General features: G+C 37.9%; 1 protein-coding gene across 1 annotated transcript in view; it reads left to right on the top strand.

The window, feature by feature from the left end:
* The window catches only part of LOC115264858 (uncharacterized), a gene marked incomplete in the record, with an annotated part of 70,560 nt that overhangs the window by 5,216 nt on the left and 41,681 nt on the right, over positions 1 to 23,663 (top strand). Inside the window, 1 exon segment of the mRNA XM_062860464.1 lies at positions 9,278 to 10,508.

The following is a 23,663-nucleotide window of genomic DNA, read 5'->3' as shown; positions in this document are numbered from 1 at the left end:
ATTTGGCAGTTTGCCTTTTAGTTCACAGCATTTGATGCTGTGTTCATAGCTTGGTTTGGTCTAGGAATTTCTAATCTTAAGGGGGCATCCTGATTTGGGCAACAACACAAGACCGTCTACAATTTGATGTCCGTGTTAGGGGACTGCTTGCGTGTTTTGTGCTGGTTCGCTCCTGAAATGTTTGGAGCGCTATGAATGCACATTAAAATTTAGGGGCAAATGAACAAATCACAGTACAAAACAGAAAATTAACTGACAAAATGTTCACAACTATTTACAAACGTAACAATTTTTACAGACATTCTTTCAGGGATCCGTTTGGAAAGCTCTCCTGGGAATTTGTGTATTTATTTATTTAATTATTTCATTCAACTGACCTCCTATGGATCTTATTGAAATTATTTACTTATAATCTGTATACAGCAATTATGTAACGATGGTGACATTGATAAACAATACTTAATTCCATTCTACATAGCAATCACAAACACTTATCTTTATCAAGACAAGATTACATTCATAAACAACCTTTTAGCTTCTAGAAAGCCCGTGATAAATACTTTTATCTATATCTATATTTATGGTTCCCATAATTGATAATCCTCATAAAACTCTCTATAACATATACCTTTGGGCCAATTTGATGGAGACTTCTACAGGGATTCCTCCAGGAGTTCCCCCACAAACTCTCCTTAGGATTCCTTCCAGATTTCTCCAAGAGATTTTTCCGGGATTTCTTCAGTTCTTCTTCCTGAGGCATCTTCAGAAACTCCTTCTGAGATTCCTTCAAAAATTCTTCCTGGGATTCCTCCAGGGATTTTTCCAGGAGTTCTTCTAGGGATTCCTCTGGGAACTCCCACAATGGTTTTTTTTTTTTCAAGAATTCCTCCAGGGATTCATCCAAGAGTTACTCTAGAGATTCCACCAGGAATTCCTCAAGGGATTTCTTTAGGGATTTCTCCAGGGATTCCTCCTGGAATTCCTATAGACATTCCTCCAAGCATTCTCACAGGATTTCATCCAGAAATTACTTGAGTCCAGGAATCTCTCCAGGAATTACCCTAGGATTTTTTTAGGAATTTCTCCAGGAATCTCTCCAGGTATTTCGCCTAAGATTCCTCTCGAGATTTCCCTTGGGATTCCCCTAGGAATTCCTCCAGGCATTTCTATAGGAATTCCAGGAATTTCTCCAAGCACCCTTTCAGGGATTTCTCCAGAAGTTCTTCCAGTAATTCACCTACGAATTCCTTCAGAGATTTCGCTGGGAATTCCTCCAGAGATTCCTCTAGGAATTCTTCCTGGAATTGCTTTAGGGATTCTTAAAGGAATTAACCTAGGAATTCCTCCTGGAATTTATTCAGGAATTTCTTCCAGGAGTTCTTCCTGTGATTTTTTCAGGAGTTTCATCAAGGATTCCTCTATAAAATCCTCTAGTAATTTCTCCAGGGATTCTTCCAGGAGTTCCTCCAATGATTCCTCCAGGAATTCATCCAGAAGTACTAGTAAGGATTCCTCCAGAAAACCCTCCAGGAATTCTTCCAAGGATTCCCCGAGAATTACTACAGGGATTCTGCCCAGAATTCCTCTAGGGAATCCTCCAGCAATTCTTCTAGGAATTGCTTCAGAAATTTATTCAAGAGTTTGTAACAGGAGTTTCTCCAGAGTTTCCTCTAGGGATTCCCTCAGGGATTTCGCCTGAAATTCGTCTCAGTATTCCCCTTGCTCCTTGCATTCCTTCGGGAATTTCTCCAATGATTCCTCCAGAAATTACTCCAGTAATTCGCCTAGGATTCCTCCAAGGATTCATTTAGGAATTTCTCCAGGCATTTGCTCCATGCATTCCTTTAGGAATTCCTCCAGAGAATCCTCCAGGAATTACATCTAGGATTCCTCCAGGAATTAATTTAGGAATTCCTCCAGGGGTTTTTCCTGAGATTCCTCGAGAAGTTTCATTATGAATTCTTCCAGAAAATCCTCCAAAAAATCCTCCAGGGATTCCTTCAGAAATTTCTGCCGGAATTTGTGATAGGATTTCCTCCAGATTTCCGTCCAAGAATTCTTTCAGGGATTCCGTCAGGAACTTGTTCTGAAGTTTTTTCAGGCATTCCACCAGGATTTCCTTCAGAGATTTTTCAAGGAATTGCTTCAAGGATTCTTCCAGGAATTGGGTTTTAAAATTTTGTAAAATATATTGATTTTTTTATTTTATACGAAAAAGCACCTTTTTCTGAGTCACCATGATTTTTTTCAGATTTTTAGAACTTTATTTTGGCACCTAAAATCAATTTCAAACAGATTTTTTGAAATCACCTTTTGACAGCTGGGCAACTGCTTGACGCTGCGCCCAGTACAAAATGCGACAAGGGGTGATTCGACAAATCGCTCCCATACAAATTTCAAATCGATTAGATAGGTTCCCGGGCATCAAAAATCATGAAAATTTGGATTTCGGCTCAGTTTGGAATGCAGATTCAGAATGTGCAATTATCTCAACACCGCTAAAGAAGCCAATAGGAAGCAATCAGTGAAGTACTAGATTGAAAGTAGTGAGCTGGATTTTTGTATGGTGAGATGATCAGTTCTCCATTTCTGCAATGAAATGGTGCAAACAGCATGGGTTACATGGATTCTTGTCTGATTTAATGCTGTTTGAGCAAAAGTTTGGGTAACTGTGTTGTTGAAGTTGCAAGAAATAAATAACACAACAACACAGTTACCCAAACTTTTGCTCAAATAGAATCAAATTAGTCAAGAAATCATATAACCCATGCTGTTTGTACCATTTCATTACAGAAATGGAGAACTGATCATCTCACCATACAAAAATCAAGCTCACTACTTTCAATCTAGTACTTCACTGATTGCTTCCTATTGACCTTCTCACCATACTAAAATTCAGCTCATCACTACAAATCTAGTACTTCACCAATCTGTCCTATTCACCCAGGGATACAGTGTATCAAACAATTGTCCGTACAGCAAATTTTTTGTCAAAATAATTTTTCATTCAAATGTTAATAACTTTTTTATGCGTCAATCAGAAATGCTGAAATTTTGACCAATCATGAATCATACATTAAAGCTCCATTAGTAAAATTTTGAGCAACATCGAATATTTTTTCTGAAAGTTATGGAACTTTTAGTAAAACTTATAAGATTTTTGAACATATTTTCAAAACATTATATCTCAATATGTACTCAATGAAATTTTTTGAATTTTTTTTGTGTTACATCTTAAGCCTAAGGCTTTCATAGGCAGCCATGTTTGGGGTTTTATATTCACTACAAAAAATATGAAAAATGTGCGTATGTAGTTGACGATGTTTTAAAATTTACCATATATTGCACATATAATCTGCCAAACGTTTTCCACCAATAAAAGTGCATTAACTGAACGAAAAATCCATAGGACCTACTCTTCATATGTAGTTTAGTAGGTCCTGTATAAAAATATATCATTAAGAGAGTTTAAAAAAGTTGAAAACACTTGGCACTTTTATTGATCAAAATATGACAAATTTCCAAATGACACTCAGAACATATACAGATTTTTCATATTTTTTGTAGTGAATATTAAACCTTAAACGAAGCTGCAGATGAAAGCCTTAGGTATAAGCTGTAACACGAAAAATATTGAAAAAGTTTCATCAAGTACATATTGAGATATAATGTTTTAAAAATGTATTCAAAAATTTTATAACTTTTACTAAAAGTTCTATAACTTTCAGAAAACTTATTCGATCTCGCTCAAAATTTTATCAATGGAGCTTTAATATATGGGTTATAATTGGTCAAAATTTCAGCGTCTTTGGTTGACGTATAAAAAAGTTATAATCATTTAAATGAAAAATTATTTAGACCAAAAAATTGCTGTACGGGCAATTGTTTGATACACTGTAACTATTTTGGAATTTCCCAAGGTTTTTTCTTGGAATTTGTCTAGGAAATGCTTTAGGAATTACTCGAGGAATAGGACAGATCGGTGAAGTACTAGATTTGTAGTAATGAGCTTAATTTTTGTATGGTGAGAAGGTCAATTCTCCGTTTCTGCAATGAAATGGTGCAAAAAGCGTGAGTATTATGATTCCTTGCCTAATTTGATGCTGTTTGAATAAAACTTTGGGTAACAGTGTTGTTGTTTTCTCCATTTCTTGCAACATAAACAACATAATTATCCAAAGTTTTGCTCAAACAGCTTCAATTTAGGCATAATACCCACGCTTTTTGCACCATTTCATTGCAGAAACGGAGAATTGACCTTCTCACCATACAAAAATTCAGCTCATTACATTCCTTCTTAAATGGGGCACGTTCGGTGTAGTACTAGATTTGTAGTAATGAGCTGAATTTTATTATGGTGAGAAGGTCAATTCTCCGTTTCTGCAATGAAATGGGGCGAAAAGCGTCAGTATTATGAATCCTTGTCTAATTTGATGTTGTTTGAGCAAAACTTTGCGCAACAGTGTTGTTGTTTTCTCCATTTCTTGCAACATAAACAACATAGTTATCCAAAGTTTTGCTCAAGCAGCTTCAAATTAGACTAGGAATCATAATACCCACGCTTTTTGCACCATTTCATTGCAGAAACGGAGAATTGACCTTCTCACCATACAAAAATTCAGCTCATTACATTCCTTCTTAAATGGGGCACGTTCGGTGTAGTACTAGATTTGTAGTAATGAGCTGAATTTTATTATGGTGAGAAGTTCAATTCTTCGTTTCTGCAATGAAATGGTGCAAAAAGCGTGGGTATTATGATTCCTAGTCTAATTTGAAGCTGCTTGAGCAAAACTTTGGATAACTATGTTGTTTATGTTGCAAGAAATGGAGAAAACAACAACACTGTTGCGCAAAGTTTTGCTCAAACAACATCAAATTAGACAAGGATTCATAATACTGACGCTTTTCGCCCCATTTCATTGCAGAAACGGAGAATTGACCTTCTCACCATACAAAAATTCAGCTCATTACTACAAATCTAGTACTTCACCGATCTGTCCTATACTTTATTTGCTGCTGCTTCGAAATTGTAAGAATTTCACCATAAGAAAAACATATTTCAATTTCGATAATATTTTGACCAAGCAACCAAAAGTTCGGATAAAATAGCATGTTTGGGCTTAATCAGTTATTCGAAGGAAGATGAATAGCATTATATTCAGCTCACTTTTTAAGTAGTTAACCGAACTTGAGTTCACAAAAGGTACACTTGTGTCGCTGAAAGGAACGCTATTCAGCTTAAAAATAAGCTTCGAAAAAATGAAAAAAAAAATGCGCTTTGTCCTCAAATGTAATTTATTATTAGGAGACATTAGTACATGGGTAATCCAAATTGACTAATACCTTGAAATAATATTTGATGTTTTTTACTTAAGCGCAGTTTCGAGTTCGAAAGGAATCGCTCAAGAAACTTCTTGAGGAAAACTTTACTAGGAATCAGACCTCCGAAGACAGCAAACCGATGCGACGTTCGTGGAAAAAGTTATTAGGCCTCACCCGATCGATGAAATAACGAGATTTTATTGTTTATTGTTATTCCTTACATGTTAAACAGCGTTTGCATGCCATTCGGTTTTCAGTCAATAACATTTTCCACATACCTTAGATCGCTTTGCGGTCTTCGGAGGGTTGGTTCCTCGTAATATTTCCAACAGAAATCATTCATCGATTTATTTTTAGAGGTTAAGGGGCAACCTGTGGCGATTTTTCTTTGAAAAAGTGATTTTCCCCATACCCAACTAACAATCACTCATTTAACAGGCACCATTATGACGAATTAATTCAGCATGATGTTGAATAACATTTGAATTATTTTCACGTACAACCTATGTTCGGGTTTTGTTCACACAAATTTGGAGAAGTTATAAAGCATCATGTTGTGCACCAACTTAATTTTTTGTTGTTTAAAGCGTTTTACAAATGTACAAGAAAGCTGTTATTAAGCTTTGGCAAAAATGACTGAAAATAAATAAAATGCAAAAATGTTGAACTCTCACGAGAGTAATTATTTGCTCTCATGTTGAGAACACCTATTATGAAATAAGAATTACATATAAAATTACCTAAATCCGGATTAGAACTTGAGACCTGTCGATTGCCAGCCGCATGCCTTCCTATCTGCGCCATCCTAGAGATGGTGAGATGCAGCGCCCAAAGCAAAACATAATCTTCCCATGACTCAATAATGATCACTCCTGAACTTGTGTTCAGCAGTGGTGAATTAGCATAGCACGTGGTAATCAACTGAACAACGCCTTATAACTTCAACAGTTGTTCAGCTCAAAACACGTGTTTTCCATTCTGATTTCGCTGTCAGTATTTTTATCGCACGGTGAGAAAACTTGTATCGAATGCGGCCAAAAAGTTTTGGTCCTTTTTGAAGATATTGTTTCCAGACGAACTAATTGCGATATGAATATGTTTTTATTTTTATTATTAAATATCGATCTTTAAAATATATGACAATATGTGGTGCGGTATGGTCTTGGACATGGTGCAGTCACAGCATCTGTTCAGGTAATGTACTCATGCTCAGTCGAAGATCCGTCAAGCATTTTTTTATTTATGCTTTTGTCATGGAATCTTGATATTATGTTCAATATATAGTGCATAAGGATGTTTAGAGATACTTGAAATGTGTCGATTTCTGAATGCTGTTTGATTATCTAGGTGAATGTGGAAACAATATTCAGTAAACACGACGGGACTGCAATGTCAAATGCATCGATCCAAGCGTCTAGTACAATCGAACGGCTGCGGAAAATAAAAAAATATAATAATCAAGGTTCAAGTTCTCCTTGTTACAGACTAATCATAATAAATAAATGCCTCATTTTTACGTTGATTTCGTCTCTTGGCACTCAATGTTAAACTACATAATTCTAGTCTGTTTTATTTTATGTGATTCGTTTAAAATTTTGGTTCCCCAATAACTTGGTAGTCTAAACAGTTTTAGCCATGATTAATCCCATAATCCGAACAAAGTTCCGAGTCAAACTATGACGGGCTGAAGGCGTTTATAGAGATAAGTGACATTTCAACACACGAACACTAGCGCAAATTTTTCCTCACACAAAAGTGCACGCCGATTGAAAGGCTATTCAGATTGCATATGCAAATATTACCCAATCGAATTGGGTAAAACGGGTAAATAATGATAAAAACTAACGTCCGGGGCAAGAGTGCAAATATTTTCCTCGCAGTTTCACAACTACATCTACAAAAAAGGCACGCATACATTTGAACGTGATTACCTCTATTTGACGAGTGAAAAGCACATTGTTCAGGAGCATATGCTTATCGATGCATCAGCTTAATAAGATGCAGACAAATGTTTTGTTAAACTTCTTTGTTAAGGAATCAACGCTTGTCGAATAAATTTCTTGTTAAACTTTACAAAAGTGTTTTAATTTATCATTGTTGATACCGATGAGGAAAGTCGAACATTGATTGTTTTCTCATTTGAAAAATCATTGAAAAAGTAATGTGTAGAGCATAATTTTAGTTCAGCTATCATTACCATTATTAAGCAACAATTCAGCAAGCTTGCTTGTTTGTGACTTGCAATTGTTAGTTGGGAATTTATCTGTCAAAAGTGGTCAAATATTTGGCGTCTGGGCAAAGAGTGTAATAGCACCCTTATCCGCGAGCGGTAATAGGATACTGCAAGATGACGTCACGAAGCCGTGCACTGACAGTTCAGCGAGCTTGTTTACATGGACTTAGTCTCTGGCGGGGATCCGGCAAAACTGTTTTTCGATGTAATTTCAGTAAAACGGTAATTAGACGATTGGTTTTGTACTAGTATAGAGTTGAATATAATTGATATTTCCGTACCGTAATGGTTTCAGGATGGAAAAAGTAAATTTAATTTTCGCCGCTCGTTAAAAATTCTAACACCTTGTAAACAAGCTCGCTGAACTGTCAAACAAAGTGAGGTTAGATCAGGTGATTGCAGTACCCTATGGCGGCGGCGGGCACAAATAACCGATTCGAATTTTGACGTTTGGGAACGTCCATAAATTACGTCATGCTTTTAGGGGTGGAGGGGGGGGGGGGGTACAGGCAAGTGTGACAACCCATACAAAAATTTCAGAGGTCTCATACAAAAAGTATGACATAGGGGGGAGGGGGGTTGAAAATATGCAATTTTTGCGTGACGTAATTTATGGACGCTCCCTTTCTTGGGGATCGCAATCGGTTGGCGCCACCAAACGGTGGGTGAAGGGGTGAGGAGGAGAATGAAACTGTTTTGACTTTCCCCCAAAAAACTTCAAAATCCGAACCGGTTGGATATGCCCGCCGCCGCCATTGTCGCTAGCGGTAAGTGGATAAATAGTACTGTTACAATACAACGTTCGGTTTTTCTACTGTATTTTTTCGGGTGGCATGCAGATTCAGATTATGAAATTATCTCAATACCGCTAAAGAAGCCAATTGCCAAAAACTGGATGTAATGGTGGCAACGCGGCATCGCGCATTTACTAAAAATGGTGACAAACATATCCAAAGGTCCAATCTGCAAAAGAGAGGCTCTTTCAATGCTTTCTTTGTTCCGATTCTCTTGAAATTATTACGATGTCACAGTGGACATTTTGACAATTTGTAATATGTGCATCGAAAAAGGGTTGTTTAATCTACCTTCCTACACAGAGAACAGACATCCAAGTCCAGCTCCAAAATTGTGTAAGGAATTTAACGGCCATTTGAAATCGGCAACACAAGTGGCAATAGCGTGGCGCTGCAATCGGTTAATTTCCCATACTAATTTAATTCACCACTTGAAATATTTCAATTCACCACTGACTGTGGCAATAAGGTGTTTGGCGGCGTTAGTGCTGTCATCGTGTATTGGTTTGCAACCTTACTCAAGAGAAGATTCCAATCCTTACACAACTTTCTGAATGAAATTTGTTCTAGCCTTGATGTCTGTTCTTTGTGGTTCTTATGCTCTATTCATGTGCCCTAATATTTTGTTTAAACAGTGTGTCTGTTTAGGGAGCATCCACGCATTCTTGAACGAGTTTCAACATCCCGTCCCCCTCGTAGCCTATTTTCCTATTACTTATTACATGATTCGTACGTAGCATTTTACCATTAAATTTTAGCCAGTTCAAATTATACAATGTTTCCTTATTGTCCTTAATGATACTGTACTGTAATAGGATCCCGTAATTTTGAAAATAAACTATTAAACTATATATATATATATATATATATATATATATATATATTAATTATGATTTCTTACCCTATTTCACATCTCTTTCCTTTGCAGGTCCGAATCCACGCCAACGAACGGTGCTCCCATTCGAACCGCCACATCCCAAACGCTTTGAAACGATTCAAAACGTTTCCAAACGCTTGGCAGCCGTCATGCGGTTGGCGCGTTGCTTCCGTTTTGGTGACGCTTCGCTTCGTCACACACGTCACCTTTGGAGCGTCGCCTTGAAAAGCTCCCCGCTAGCAAAAAGCTCCCGCTCCCGCATCGGACGCGCTCGTCTCGTCCCGCTTTCGCGTACGGTTCACAAGCGGGCGTCGTGCGAGTGCGAGTGGGACAGTCACAGTGGTGCAGCGCGCCGTTGGCTGACGAAATACAACCCTCGCTCGGTGGGCTGGCTGCTGCTGGTAGTGAGCAGAAAAAAGTGTAGAATCGTCATACTCGTGTGAGATCAGTCCATCAGATAGGACGTAGAAGCAGCGCATTTTTTCGAAGGCTCTGTGAAGATTGGAAAATTTCCCTGTTCTGCGGCTGGATTTTGGCCGTTTGGAGTGCGAAAACCTGCGGAATGGTCCGTGCGGGTGTTCATTGAGGTGTGATTAGTGCGTGAAACGTAAGTGCTACTGCGTAAAACATCCCAAGTGGAGTGTGGTGCGGTGATGAAAATCTATTTCCAAAAGCGAAATGCGCTTCCTGCTTCTTGGCTAGGGTTTTTTTTTTCGCCGTCTCCCGTGAGACGTGAGTTGGAAGTGTGAGAGGATTGGTGAGACGGTGATAGTCGAGTGTCCGTGGATGCAGTGAAGGGAAGAAAAAGGAAGGAAAAATCGTAATCCATTGCAAAGCTGCGGGACTTTTGCGTTTATTCGTCGTCGTTGTTCGGCAGTCGGATAGGAAAGGCAGCATTGCGCGAAGGGAAGCAGCAGCAGAAGCAAATTGAACCCTGAATTTTGTGGCGAACAGCAGCCGGAATCGATTGAAGGAGTTCCGAATCGACCGCGAGCAAATTTCCCTCCGGGTGGATCGCAGTGACCAGTGTAAACCATTTTCTTGCATAATTCCCGAGGCGAAAGCCAAGTGTTCCGACAAAGTTTTAAGAAGGTCCGGATAAAGGAAAAAATTGAAATTTTCAACCGCAGCGAAGAACCGACGGGAAAAAGATTTTTTTGTCGAGTGTGAGAAAGAAGAGACGTGTTCGCAGCAACTTCACAAACCGTGCCGTGCGCCAGTGTTGGTGAGAGGTGTTTCAGGAGGCGTTCTGCTGTGCACGTGCGAGAGTGTGCGTGCAATTCGTTGGGTGAGTAAATACATACAATCAAAACGACGAAGCAAGCCTTCTTTTTTCGGTCGAGATCGTGAGTGTTCAGAAAAGCTCACCCACTTTGCACAGTGGTCCAAAATGGCGCTAAACATGGTTGTCGATATATTGTATTTGAAAAATGCTTTATTTTTTTCCTTGACCTGATTATTAACTTCTGCCAGGCTTTCGTATAATTAATAAATTACAATTTAATATTATGTACATACTATATTCTGTAAAGTTGTTATATATTTCGAGGAGTAATTTCTGATGAGAATTATCGAAAAAATAGTTTCATTGTATTGTTTCGAGTAATTCTAGCGTAGCATTTGAAAAGGGCCTATCTGCAAAACGTAAACATTGAGAAAATCGCATGAGAAGATTACCTCTGTTGTTCTGTGCATTATTTGCATCATACAATAGCAAAAATTCCATAAATCAAGCATAACTTTTCAATCCGACGTAACTCGAGAATGTAAACAAATCCGGGTTAACTGCTGCATGCACACTCAGCGAAAAAAACTAGCGAAATTCATCAAAATACCTTATGAAAATTTGCTATAACTAATTCTTATGGATGGCATAAGAATACCTTATGAAAATTGATCGTGCTTGCTATGACAAATTTCATAAGATAGACTTATGAAAAGAACAACAAAATCTTAAAATTAACCAGACTGGATTCGATCCATGAACGTCGGGATCACCGAGCCCGTGTTTTATCCACACGGCTACCGACGCTTGAGAGTACCAAGTTGCTAAACATGTATAAAAGCGAAGCTGTGAGACGATTTCACGTCATAGAGTGACCTTATGAAATTCATCCGAATCATTATGAATTATTTAAAGGCCGTTTCATAAGTTGGGCCTTATGGAAAACTTAAGGTTATTTGGCTGAGTGCATGATTTATAAAGCAAATTGAAGAATCCACATCACTGTTTGATGATTTATTGCTTAATTTGTTTAACTAAGCAAATTATTCGAAACGACGTATCTAACTATTTTGATGTTTACAACTTTACTGATAGATACACCGTTTTGATATATGAGAAAACCAAACGACGTATCTAGCCAAAATCAAAAGTAACAGATACACTAAACTGGCACCATACAAATGCGACGTATCTGGCATGACGTATCTCTAACCAACCCGGTGTATGTGTATTTTTATCAAAATTCGTTGTGAAAATGATATGGAATGAGTAGGTTTTGTTTCTTACCTAGTGCGTGCTATATCCCTGGTGATGTTAAGCACGAAAAAACTTATGAAAAGTATTTTTATAAAAAAAAAACTATTTTAGTGAAATGGTCGTCAACATTGACCATGAATTTACTCAGATCAGTGAAAAAGTTAGATACGTCGATTTGAAAAATTATGCTTGAAATAATGTATTTTGAACATTAACGGCAGATAGGCCCTTTTACAATCTAAAAATCAGTTAGGCCCTATCAGTTAGGCTCTTTTATCGTCGACAATTTAAGTTAGGCCCTTTTATTTTTTTCTAAATTTTAGCTAATTTGAAATATTTTGGATTTATTTTCATCTATAATTCAAGGAAAGTTTAAGAAATACTAAAAATTCTTGAAAAATTTGAAAAATAATCGAAATTTACAAGAAGGCCTATCTGATTTGAAAGGTAATTTTCAGTTAGGCCCTTTTGACTGCAGTTAGGCCCTAAAAGATTATTCAATTTCAGATAGGCCCTTTCAAAATTAATTTAAAATACGGGTAAAATAGCTTTTTTTCTCATTGATTATGTTGTTATGAGATAACTTAGGTAGATATTGATAGGAATAGTGAAACATCGGGTTTGTTTACATTTTGCAGATAGGCCCTTTTCAAATGTTACGCTAGAATTGTATGTAGAATGATATTGGGAGTTTAAAAATTCCTTCTGGAGTTTCTTTTGGAATTCTACCAGCAATTCCACCAGAAATCCGAATTCATGAGAAATCATCATGGGTTTACAACCAATACATCCCTGGAAATGCATACAAGCGTTGCTTTTGAGATTCACCAAGATTTTCTTTCCAAAATTGCTACAGTAGGTGCCGCCTATTCTTCTAAATTTCCTACGGAAATTCTTCGAAGATTATTTTCCGAAATTCAGATTTTTTTCTGAAACTTTTCAGGAGCTCCTTTTTGAAGGAACTAATTTGGAACAGACTCCTAAATTTCCTGAATGAATTTCTGATGTATTTCCTGGAGAAACTCTCAAGAAATACATTAAGGAATCTGGCAGCACAGACAAACAGACGTAACACTCTGACAAATCCCATCGTACACCGATTTAACGGACTTTTTCAAAATTGATATTTGGCCAACTGCCCAACCGTGGCGCTCACATCATTTTTGTTCGAGTTTGACGTTTGCTCACTACCGCCATCTAGTTGATGTCGGCCCAACTTAGTCCTTTTAGCATTGGGCGAATATGTTTCCGTGACTATGATTTGAATCAAAACATGTTCTAAGTGTTACGTCTGTTTGTCTGTGCTGGCAGTATCCACAGATGGCACACAAGGTGGAATCTCCAGCAGGAGTTACTGTAGTAAACTGCAGCTGGTAGCAAATACTGAATAAAATTGTAATTGTAATTTATTATCATAAACGTAAGCCTGGCGGTATAACCATTAATCAGGTCAAGGAAAAATTGTCAGTTGAAAAATTCTCAAACTGTGCAATACGAATAGAAAATGTGATGGAAAATGTTTGCATCGATTTTTCTCAATGTTTACGTTCTAGGGATAGGCCGTTTTCAAATGTAACACGAGAGATGCTGAATTTGAATGAGATTTTGCTGGATACTATCTTGATTTGGAATCTTTTGGAATTTCTCTAGGATTTCTTATGAAGTTTCCTTCAATGACGCTGTAGAAAGTGTACCTGCAGCTGTCAATTGTAATCGCTCACGTAGTGCCCAAGTGAACAATAGAGCTGCAAATTAGGTTGAATTGAAGAATAAAAAGTGTTTCCTTCAAAAGTTGCTTATGGGAATCCTTAAGTTTATTCTAGAAATCCTCCAGGAGTTGCTTTTGAGAATCTTCCTTGAATTTCTTCAGTAAATCCTCAGAAGTTTCATCTGGGAGTCCTCCTAGTGTTATTTATGAACATTATTGAGAAGTTTTTTATGGGAATCCTCCATAAGTTCCTTCTGAAAATCCTCCAAAATTTCCATACAAGACGTTTGGTGTTAATGAAAGTAGTTTTTATTACAAGTGTTGTTAGATCCAGATGATACTACTGCAGGTGCAGTAATATTGTGGCTTCGATGATATCGCAAAAATTCTTTCAAAGGGTACAATTATTACAACAAATTTTCACAGCGTCTTCTTTGTATTTATCTAAGATTGTTTGCCGAAGTTTCTTCCAAGATTCCATCTAGAGGTTTCCAGGATTGGCTCCCAGAACTCTTTCCGAAATTTTTACTGTTCCTTCCGAAACTTTTGAAAGTTGTTGCTGAACTATGCAGTGGTTTCCCTAGGATACGTGCTGAAGTTTTTCACTGGGTGTTTACAGGTACATTTCTCAGGATTCCTTCCAAAGACTTTCCCGCGATCCATTCCAGAGATCCTAGCAAAGTTCTCCCAAGGATTTTAAGCGAAACTTCTGCAAAAGTTCTTCCAGGAATTTCTAGCAAATAATATTCAGGGATTTCTCTTGAAGTTGTTCACGTTACTTCTACCATAGTTTCTCCGGCCATTTCTCTTAAAGGTTTCCAAAGTTCCCCTGTATTTCCTCTCAAAATGATTCCCTAAAGTTTTCAAGAGTTTTTCTCCAATAGTTCTCGAAATTCTTTGTGAGATTCCACCAGGATTTCTTCCGATATTTTTTCGTTGTTTCTTACAAGAAATTTCGTAGGCTATCCCATGAGATAATCCGTAAAAGAAGTTTTGGATTACCTACTGAAGAAATCCCTAAAGGAATCACCCAGAGAAATCCCGGGAGAATTCCGGGTAGGGATTCTGGGAAGAACACTGGAAGTATCCATGGGAAAAACTCAGTCAGAAATTTCAGGAAGGTACGTTCCGATGATTATGTTTTATATGCAGATGGGTCATGGATTCAATTCCCAGTAACGCCAAAAGACAGTTTTTGAAAAGCCGACACATCGTCGATTGACACTGGCTCTCCTCTGAGCACATGCACTAACATGACCGACTCACGGCGATCTGAACTGGATCCCGATTTGACAATTTACCAGCGCAGCGTTGGTAAATAAGGAAAGTGACCCACAAACTCTGTGCATATGTAACACTGTTGTCAAAAATGCTCCCCGCTCACGTTGTGCCCAAGTGGACAAAAGAGCTGCAAATTAGAATAAGTGTTGCTTTATTTTTGCACATTTTTTTGACGAAATTGTTCGAGGAACTGAGAGAAATGCCGTGAGACCAATACAGGGAAAAACTTTTGGAAGAAATTCCGGGATGAATTTCTGCACAAAACTTATGGAAAACTCCTTAAACTATCATGGGATACACTTTAGTAGACATGAAATATAGAAATAGAAATTCTGGGAGAAGTTCTGGGAAGAACTACTGGGAAAATCCCAGAATGAACGTCGGAAGTAATCGAGGAAAATTAATCACGCTGAATCCCGGGAGAAAATAGGAGGAATCCTACGAAAACATCTCGGAAAGATCGTGGGAGAAATTCCGCGATAAACCCCTGTAAAAATCACAGGAAAAGTTTCTTGGAGAAAACACAGGAGGAGCCCTGGGAGATTATACTTGAGAAATCCTGCAAAATTCCTGTGAAATATTCCTGGCGTAATCTGTCGGAATTCAAGAATCATGAAATATTTTCAGAGGTTTTCCGGGAAGAAAAGAATATTGGAATGGAATCCGGGAAGAATACTGAGAAAAATGCCGTAAAAATACTTTAGAGCAATCCTGGAGGGCATTCCAAGAGGTATCTTATAGAACAAAATCCCTGACGAAATTCCTGAAGAAATTCTTGTAGAAGAATTTCTAGTCAATTCTGGATTTAATTTGTGATCTCCTGAAGAAAGTTTTAAAGTTTTCTTGGAAATCTACACCGTCTTTTCCTTAAATCCTCCTTGAATTTCTACTGCGGTTTATCCTTCGAAGCTTTTTGATTTTTTTTTTACAGAATTCCTTCTCGGGTATCACAGAAAGTTCCTTCCTAAATTACTGCTGGAGTTCCTGTTGGAATTTCTCGTAGGTGTTTTTTCGTAGTTTCTGTGATTGTTGATTCCAAAATTTAATCCGGAGGATTTCCCGAATTCGCGACTAGAGTTACGCGCGAGATTTCTGTCAGAGTTAATTAGAGATTACATTCCAATAGATCCTTCCTAATTTTCGGATTGTTACGGATTTTCATTAGAAGTTCTTCTGTGTTCACATTTTAGGGGCCCCCACAAAAACCGTTTTTGCTTGCTAAACATCAGCTTTATTTAAAAAAAAACCTTTGCTTATCAAATTTGTACCTCCGAGGGGCCTTTACATTCGCTCCGGCCCCGGGCGCCCAAAATCGTCAATCCGGCCTGAATACCTCAAAAGGAATTCAAACGGAACTAGACGAATACTCTGATGGAATCTGATAGGGATTCCGGGATAAACTCATGAAAACCCTCTCTCAGAAAAATCCCAGAAAAATAACTTGTCCCGAAAAGAACTTCGAGAGATATTCCGTCTGAAATTTCAGGAGGAACTTCATGAGCAGAAACTATTGCAAAAAACCCGTGAAGGGAACCAGAAGAAATCTTAAGAGAAAGCTCTGGAGAAACACCGTAAAACTCTCGGTGAAATCCAAGGAAAAACGTTGATAAAACATCTGTAAAAATTTTGAGAAGACTTAAAGCATAGCTTCCCAACCTTCGTTTCGCGACCCCCAACCGCTTGCAGGCACACTTCGATTGTTTTACAAAAAGCGCAGTGACGACAGACTGGGGGATCGCGAGAGCCAAGGTTGGGAACCGTGGACTTACGTGGATAAATTCCGAATGAAAATCTGGATGGAATTCAGCCAAAAATCCTCGGGAAATTCTAGAAGGAACATCTAAATGTCTAAATGGATTCCTGAAACAGCTTCTAGTTGAATTATTTTTAGAAGCTTAATTAAAGAAAGGGAGGAGTTCTCAGGAAATTCGTTGAAATTTATTGAAAATTTGTTTGTAGCCCACCCCAAGGGAACATCCATGAATGTCGTAGATTATTTGACACCCCTGTCCCCTCATGGTCTATTTTTCTATGTCTATTATATTGTTCATAGCAAAATGCTACGTCGTTTATGGATGATCGCCAAGAATTATTGGTGATACCTATATCAACATTTTCACACGTACATGACACATTCCACGCATTACGTTTTGCGCGAGAATCAAACTTTTGCCTCCAAAAATCGTTAAAAACATCGCAGAAAATGACGAATTTTGACCGATCGCCGAAAAATGTGCTACTTTCTAGAAGCAGTTTTCAAAAGTTCAGATAATATTAGAAGAATGAAGCTTATTATCTTCATTTTGGTGCAAAAAGAATCTTAATCGACTGCAGGAGCCCGGGAATATCGTTCAATGAACGATGCAGAAGTGTGTGGAATGTGGCACATACTGAAAATGCGGACGATCGCATTTTTCGCTCTTTGAACCACTGTGCCATGTTGCGTTTGTGTGGATGAGAGCAGCGTGAGAAGTGAGTTCCTCTTTTTTATCACCCCGTACAAAGCTGGATGGAAAACATGGAATGGATAGATGGATGGATGGCACCAATTTTGCTGAATATTGTTGGTTTCCATGTTTTCTGTGCGCCTTCCTCTTGGATGCTGAATTATTTAAGTAGGCTGCCATTTTTTGTCTGCACTGACATGTGCATTTTGCACTGTGCATGCTGACTGGCTGAGGATTACAAAAGGTTCCCGAAGAGCAGCTTATCAAAATCAATCGGTGGGAGGTCACTGTTTGAAGTGAATAGGAAGCAATCAGTGAAGTACTAGATTGAAAGTAGTGAGCTGGATTTTTGTATGGTGAGATGATCAGTTCTCCGTTTTTGCAATGAAATGGTGCAAACAGCGTGGGTTATATGATTCCTTGCCTAATTTGATGCTGTTTGAGCAAAAGTTTGGGTAACTGTGTTGTTGAAGTTACAAGAAATAAATAATACAACAACGCAGTTACCCAAACTTTTGCTCAAACAGCATCAAATTAGGCAAGAAATCATATAACCCACGCTGTTTGCACCATTTTATTGCAGAAACGGAGAACTGATCATCTCACCATACAAAAATCCAGCTCACTACTTTCAATCTAGTACTTCACTGATTGCTTCCTATAGGACAGATCGGTGAAGTACTAGATTTGTAGTAATGAGCTGAATTTTTGTATGGTGAGAAGGTCAATTCTCCGTTTTTGCAATAAAATGGTGCAAAAAGCGTGGGTATTATGATTCCTTGCCTAATTTGATGCTGTTTGAGCAAAACTTTGGGCAACAGTGTTGGTATTTTCTCCATTTCTTGCAACATAAACAGCATAGTTATCCAAAGTTTTGCTCAAACAGCATCAAATTAGGCAAGGAATCATAATACCCACGCTTTTTGCACCATTTCATTGCAGAAATGGAGAATGGGGCACGTTCGGTGTAGTACTAGATTTGTAGTAATGAGCTGAATTTTAGTATGGTGAGAAGGTCAATTCTTCGTTTCTGCAATGAAATGGTGCAAAAAGCGTGGGTATTATGATTCCTTGTCTAATTTGATGCTGTTTGAGCAAAACTTGGGATAACTATATTGTTTATATTGCAAGAAATGGAGAAAACAACAACACTGTTGCCCAAAGTTTTGCTCAAATAGCATCAAATTAGGCAAGGAATCATAATACCCACGCTTTTGGCACCATTTCATTGCAGAAACGGAGAAATGACCTTCTCACCATACTAAAATTCAGCTCATTACTACAAATCTAGTACTTCATCGATCTGTCCTATTGACCTTCTCACCATACAAAAATTCAGCTCATTACTACAAATCTAGTACTACACCGAACGTGCCCCATTATTTTGATTTGCGTCTCTTGTTCTTGATGTTTTTCTCGTTGATTCAGTGGCGAGAGGCTTTTCAATGCTAAATGTGTTATGATAAAGTGGTTTGGAAATGGGATTATTGTCAAACATCGTGAAATAAATCGGATACAAATTTTATAATGACGTTGATTAACGTCTTTCGGTAACTTCTTCCTCTTCGTGGCGTAACGTCCCAACTGGGACAAAGCCTTTGTCTCAGCTTCGGTCTAGTCTAGCCTACACATATACAGCCATTCATTGAAAGAATCCTGGAAAATGTTAAGATCAACTACTCCTGTCATTTTTTTTGTTATTATTAATGGTTGCAGTGCACGAGAGATGCATTACAATCATTGAAGCGGTCAGGCTAACTGTGCAGCGTTTTCATTGTTTTTGAAATCAGTAAAAGGGGACATCTCGTACCAACCGTTCGGTTCTGTTAATAGTGAGAATAACATGCCGCTTCGTTGGGAGTGACTTTGCTAAGAATGTTAATGTCACTCCATCTTATGGAATCCTGGGATTTGGCAACGGTAGGGAATCGCGCCACTTTGGTGGTGGCTTCTATATTCGTCTGTTTTCCACTATAACTCAGTCAAATTTGAACCAATAGGAGGCAATCAGTGAAGTACTAGATTAAAAGTAGTGAGCTGGATTTTTGTATGGTGAGATGTTCAATTCTCCATTTTTACAATGAATTGGTGCAAGCAGCGTGAGTTATATGTTTTCTTGGCAAATTTGATGCTGTTTGAGCAAAAGTTTGGGTAACTTTGTTGTTGTATTATTTATTTCATGCAACTTCAACAACACAGTTACCCAAACTTTTGCTCAAACAGCATCAAATTAGTCAAGAAATCATAATACCCACGCTGTTTGAACCATTTCATTGCAGAAATAGAGAATTGAACATCTCACCATACAAAAATCCAGCTCACTACTTTCAATCTAGTACTTCACTGATTGCCTCCTATAGGAGGCAATCAGTGAAGTACTAGATTGAAAGTAGTGAGCTGGATTTTTGTATGGTGAGATGATCGATTCTCCAATTCTGCAATGAAATGGTGCAAACAGCGTGGGTTATATGATTTCTTGCCTAATTTGATGCTGATTGAGCAAAAGTTTGGATAACTGTGTTGTTGTATTATTTATTTCTTGCAACTTCAACAACACAGTTACCCAAGCTTTGCTCAATCAGCATCAAATTAGGCAAGAAATCATATAACCCACGCTGTTTGCACCATTTCATTGCAGAAATGGAGAATCGATCATCTCACCATACAAAAATCCAGCTCACTACTTTCAATCTAGTACTTCACTGATTGCCTCCTATAGGAAGCAATCAGTGAAGTACTAGATTGAAAGTAGTGAGCTGGATTTTTGTATGGTGAGATGATCAGTTCTCCATATCTGTAATGAAATGGTACAAACAGCATGGGTTATATGATTTCTTGACTAATTTGATGCTATTTGAGCAAAAGTTTGGGTAACTGTGATGTTGTATTATTTATTTCTTGCAACTTCAACAACACAGTTACCCAAACTTTTGCTCAAACAGCATTAAATTAGGCAAGAATCCATATAACCCATGCTGTTTGCACCATTTCTTTGCAGAAATGGAGAACTGATCATCTCACCATACAAAAATCCAGCTCACTACTTTCAATCTAGTACTTCACTGATTGCTTCCTATTGACACAACTTTTGGAATGTGGTGAGATAGGTATAGTATCTACCCGTGTACAACATTTCAAGTCAATTGTTTCAAAATTGACTGAGTTATAGTGGAAAACAGACGAATATAGAAGCCATCGCCTAAGTAGCGCGATACCCTATTTCCCTCGTATGCCCTGGCTTTCAAGCCTAGGCTTAAGCGCTTTTACCCGCTCTCTGAAACGAGATAAAAAGTTATGGTATCCAGCTTTTGAACTTTTATTTACGTTGCCTGTGAAATTTACCACAACAAAAAATGGACAAAAACCGTAAAACATTTTTTTTTATTTTATCTGTATAGGACAGATCGGTGAAGTACTAGATTTGTAGTAATGAGCTGAATTTTGGTATGGTGAGAAGGTCAGTTCTTCGTTTCTGCAATGAAATGGTGCAAAAAGCGTGGGTATTATGATTCCTTGCCTAATTTGATGCTGTTTGAGCAAAACTTTGGGCAACAGTGTTGTTGTTTTCTCCATTTCTTGCAACATAAACAATATAGTTATCCAAAGTTTTGCTCAAACAGCATCAAATTAGGTAAGGAATCATAATACCCACGCTTTTTGCACCATTTCATTACAGAAACGGAGAATTGACCTTCTCACCATACTAAAATTCAGCTCATTACTTCAAATCTAGTACTACACCGAACGTGCCCCATTAACGAGATTTTTAGCCCTAGGCTAGTTCATCTCGGGACCCACGATTTACTTCCCTTCCGAAGGAAGAACCCACATTTTGTGGGTTTGTCGGGAGTGGGACTCGATCCCAGGTCCTCGGCGTGATAGTCAAGTGTTCTAACCATTACACCAGGTCCGCTCCACCCAACCGTAAAACATGAAAAAGTTTTATCCTTCGCATATTTTTTATTTCTGATTTTTCTAGGTAGTCTATGCCAGAAATCGAAAGATAAAAAGTAGTTCTTCCAAAAGAGGAACATTAATTGTTGTTTTGTTGGGAAATTTAAGAGTTCTGGAGAGCCAAAGTTGAGTCATTTGTATGAAGATTTCACTTTTTTGCGCTACGTCCCGAAAGGAATATACGGAGCAACGAAATCCATAAGACTTGTCATATTGAACACCTCATAAGAAGATTCCAAAATCATATGATATAGGGTGACGGAGGGTATTATCGGAAGGTTTGTTCTCTTCTCTGGGCCAAATTGCCTGAAATTTGGGCATATAATTCAGCTTACTTGGGAAGGATTTGAGGCCACGCAAAATTCAAATTTTGTTGGTATGTATAATAAAGAAGTTTTGTAGTGTTTACTGCGTCCGAACCTGAGCTTTTACCATATGTTTGTAGTAAGCATTTTCAAAACACATATTTTTCCGGAATGCTGAAGGTTCTTCCTGGAAGCTTGTGAAGAAATTGAAGAATCCTCCGAATGATTATTCGAAAAGCAAGTTTAATCAAGAAGTATAACTGTGCTAGAGGAACAAGCCCTCCTAGATCTAGCAGATATTTCCGGCAAGCCGATAATTCCAATGAAAAGCTGCGCATTCCATGTGGATGCGGATGAATCTGAAAATTATATGTAAATTCTTCTACAACGATTTTTGAAGAAATTCTATCAGAGTTTATTTATGGAACTTCTTTTGTAACACCGCTTGGAATGGCCTTGCAGGATTTTTTTTTACAAAATTCCTACTGTATTTTTTCACGTCATTTTTCTTAGAATTTCTCCCAGAAATTTTTCCGGGCTCCTGTCGACAGTTTTACTAGATTCAAACCATTCTTTCCAAAATTCTCAAAGATTCCTGCATACCTACCTTTCCAGTAGTTCTTCCAGAGTTTTCTATGAGAACTATTGCTGATATTTCTCATGGAGTTCTTCCAGTGCTTTCTTTCAAAGCTTTTCCTCGTAGTTGTTTAACGTTTTTTTGCTGTGATACTCCTGAGATTATTTTTTTACGGGTTTCTTAGGGTTTATTCTTATAGCTCTTTTTGGAATCCTTATAGGAAATTGTCCCAAGATTCTGTGTACTCGTTTTGGGCTTTCTGTAATAGTTGCACCAGGAGTTCTTGCAGGGACTTTTCTAGGAATTTTTCGCGCAATGCTAGGAGATAGAATAACAAACGAATTCCGTGTGAGAAATTCCCGTGAAAATATCGGAAAGAATCCAGGTGAAATCTAGCGAGAAATTCCACAAAGAGCTTTTGGGGAAACTCTGCAGAAAAAAAATCCTGATAAAATTGGGGTACGAATAAAAAAGATCTAGGATCCCAGGAGGAAATATTGGAGCTCTTTTTCTTGATTTAAAGAAAGCTTTTGATACATTAAACCACGAGATTTTACTTGGAAAGTTGGATAGATGCGGGGTGAGAGGGTTAGCCAATGATTTGATTTGTAGCTATTTGTACAACCGTCAACAATTTGTCGCAATTGATGGAACCAGAAGTATTTTAAGACAAATTAGTACAGGAGTTCCTCCTTTTCTCCTTTTCTTGGCGTAACGTCCTCACTGGGACAAAGCCTGCTTCTCAGCTTAGTGTCCTATGAGCACTTCCACAGTTTTTAACTGAGAGCTTCCTCTGCCAATGACCATTTTGCATGTGTATATCGTGTGGCAGGCACGAAGATACTCTATGCCCAAGGAAGCCAAGGAAATTTCCTTTACGAAAAGATCCTGGACCGACCGGGAATCGAACCCGTCACCCTCAGCATGGTCATGCTGAATACCCGTGCGTTTATCGCCTCGGCTATAAGTTCCACTAGGAAGTAATATTGGTCCATTACTTTTTCTCATTTATATCAATGATATCTACCGATTAAATTTAGAAGGACAGCCTAGATTGTTTGCAGATGATACTGCCTTATTCTATTCGAATTCTGATCCTCATACCATTACTTCCTTTATTAGTAGTGATTTGCAAAAATTGAGTAAATAGTTTTCCAACAACCTGCTGTCATTAAATTTAAGCAAAACCTAGCAAAACTAAATTTATGGTATTTCATTCGTCTAGAAGAATGCTACCGCCACTTTCTAATCCAACATTAGGGTCTGATATAGTAGAACAGGCCACAACACTTAAATATTTTGGTGTTTATTTGGAATCGCTAATCGCTGGTGTCACTTTATCTTGTGATGCCCATATACAAAAAGTTTGTAACAAGGCATCATTTTTGTGTGGAGTTCTAAGGCGAACAAACAATTTTCTCCCACGCAGAATACTTTTACAATTTTATCATGCCCATATTCACTAAAGATTAAGTTACTTGATTTTTTTCTTGGAATCGAGCGTGTAAATCTAAATTAAAAATGCTTCAAACGGCTCAAAACAGATTTATTAAAGCAATATACAAATTATCACACCTGTATCCTTCAGTTCAATTTTACTCTAACTTGCCCCATAAAATTTTGCCAATGGGGCACGTTCGGTGTAGTACTAGATTTGTAGTAATGAGCTGAATTTTAGTATGG

The sequence above is a fragment of the Aedes albopictus genome, chromosome 3 (genome assembly GCF_035046485.1).
Source record: "Aedes albopictus strain Foshan chromosome 3, AalbF5, whole genome shotgun sequence".
NCBI classification, from domain to species: Eukaryota; Metazoa; Arthropoda; class Insecta; order Diptera; family Culicidae; genus Aedes; species Aedes albopictus.
Note: the sequence above shows the minus strand (reverse complement) of the source record. Positions and strands in the feature narration are given on the sequence as shown.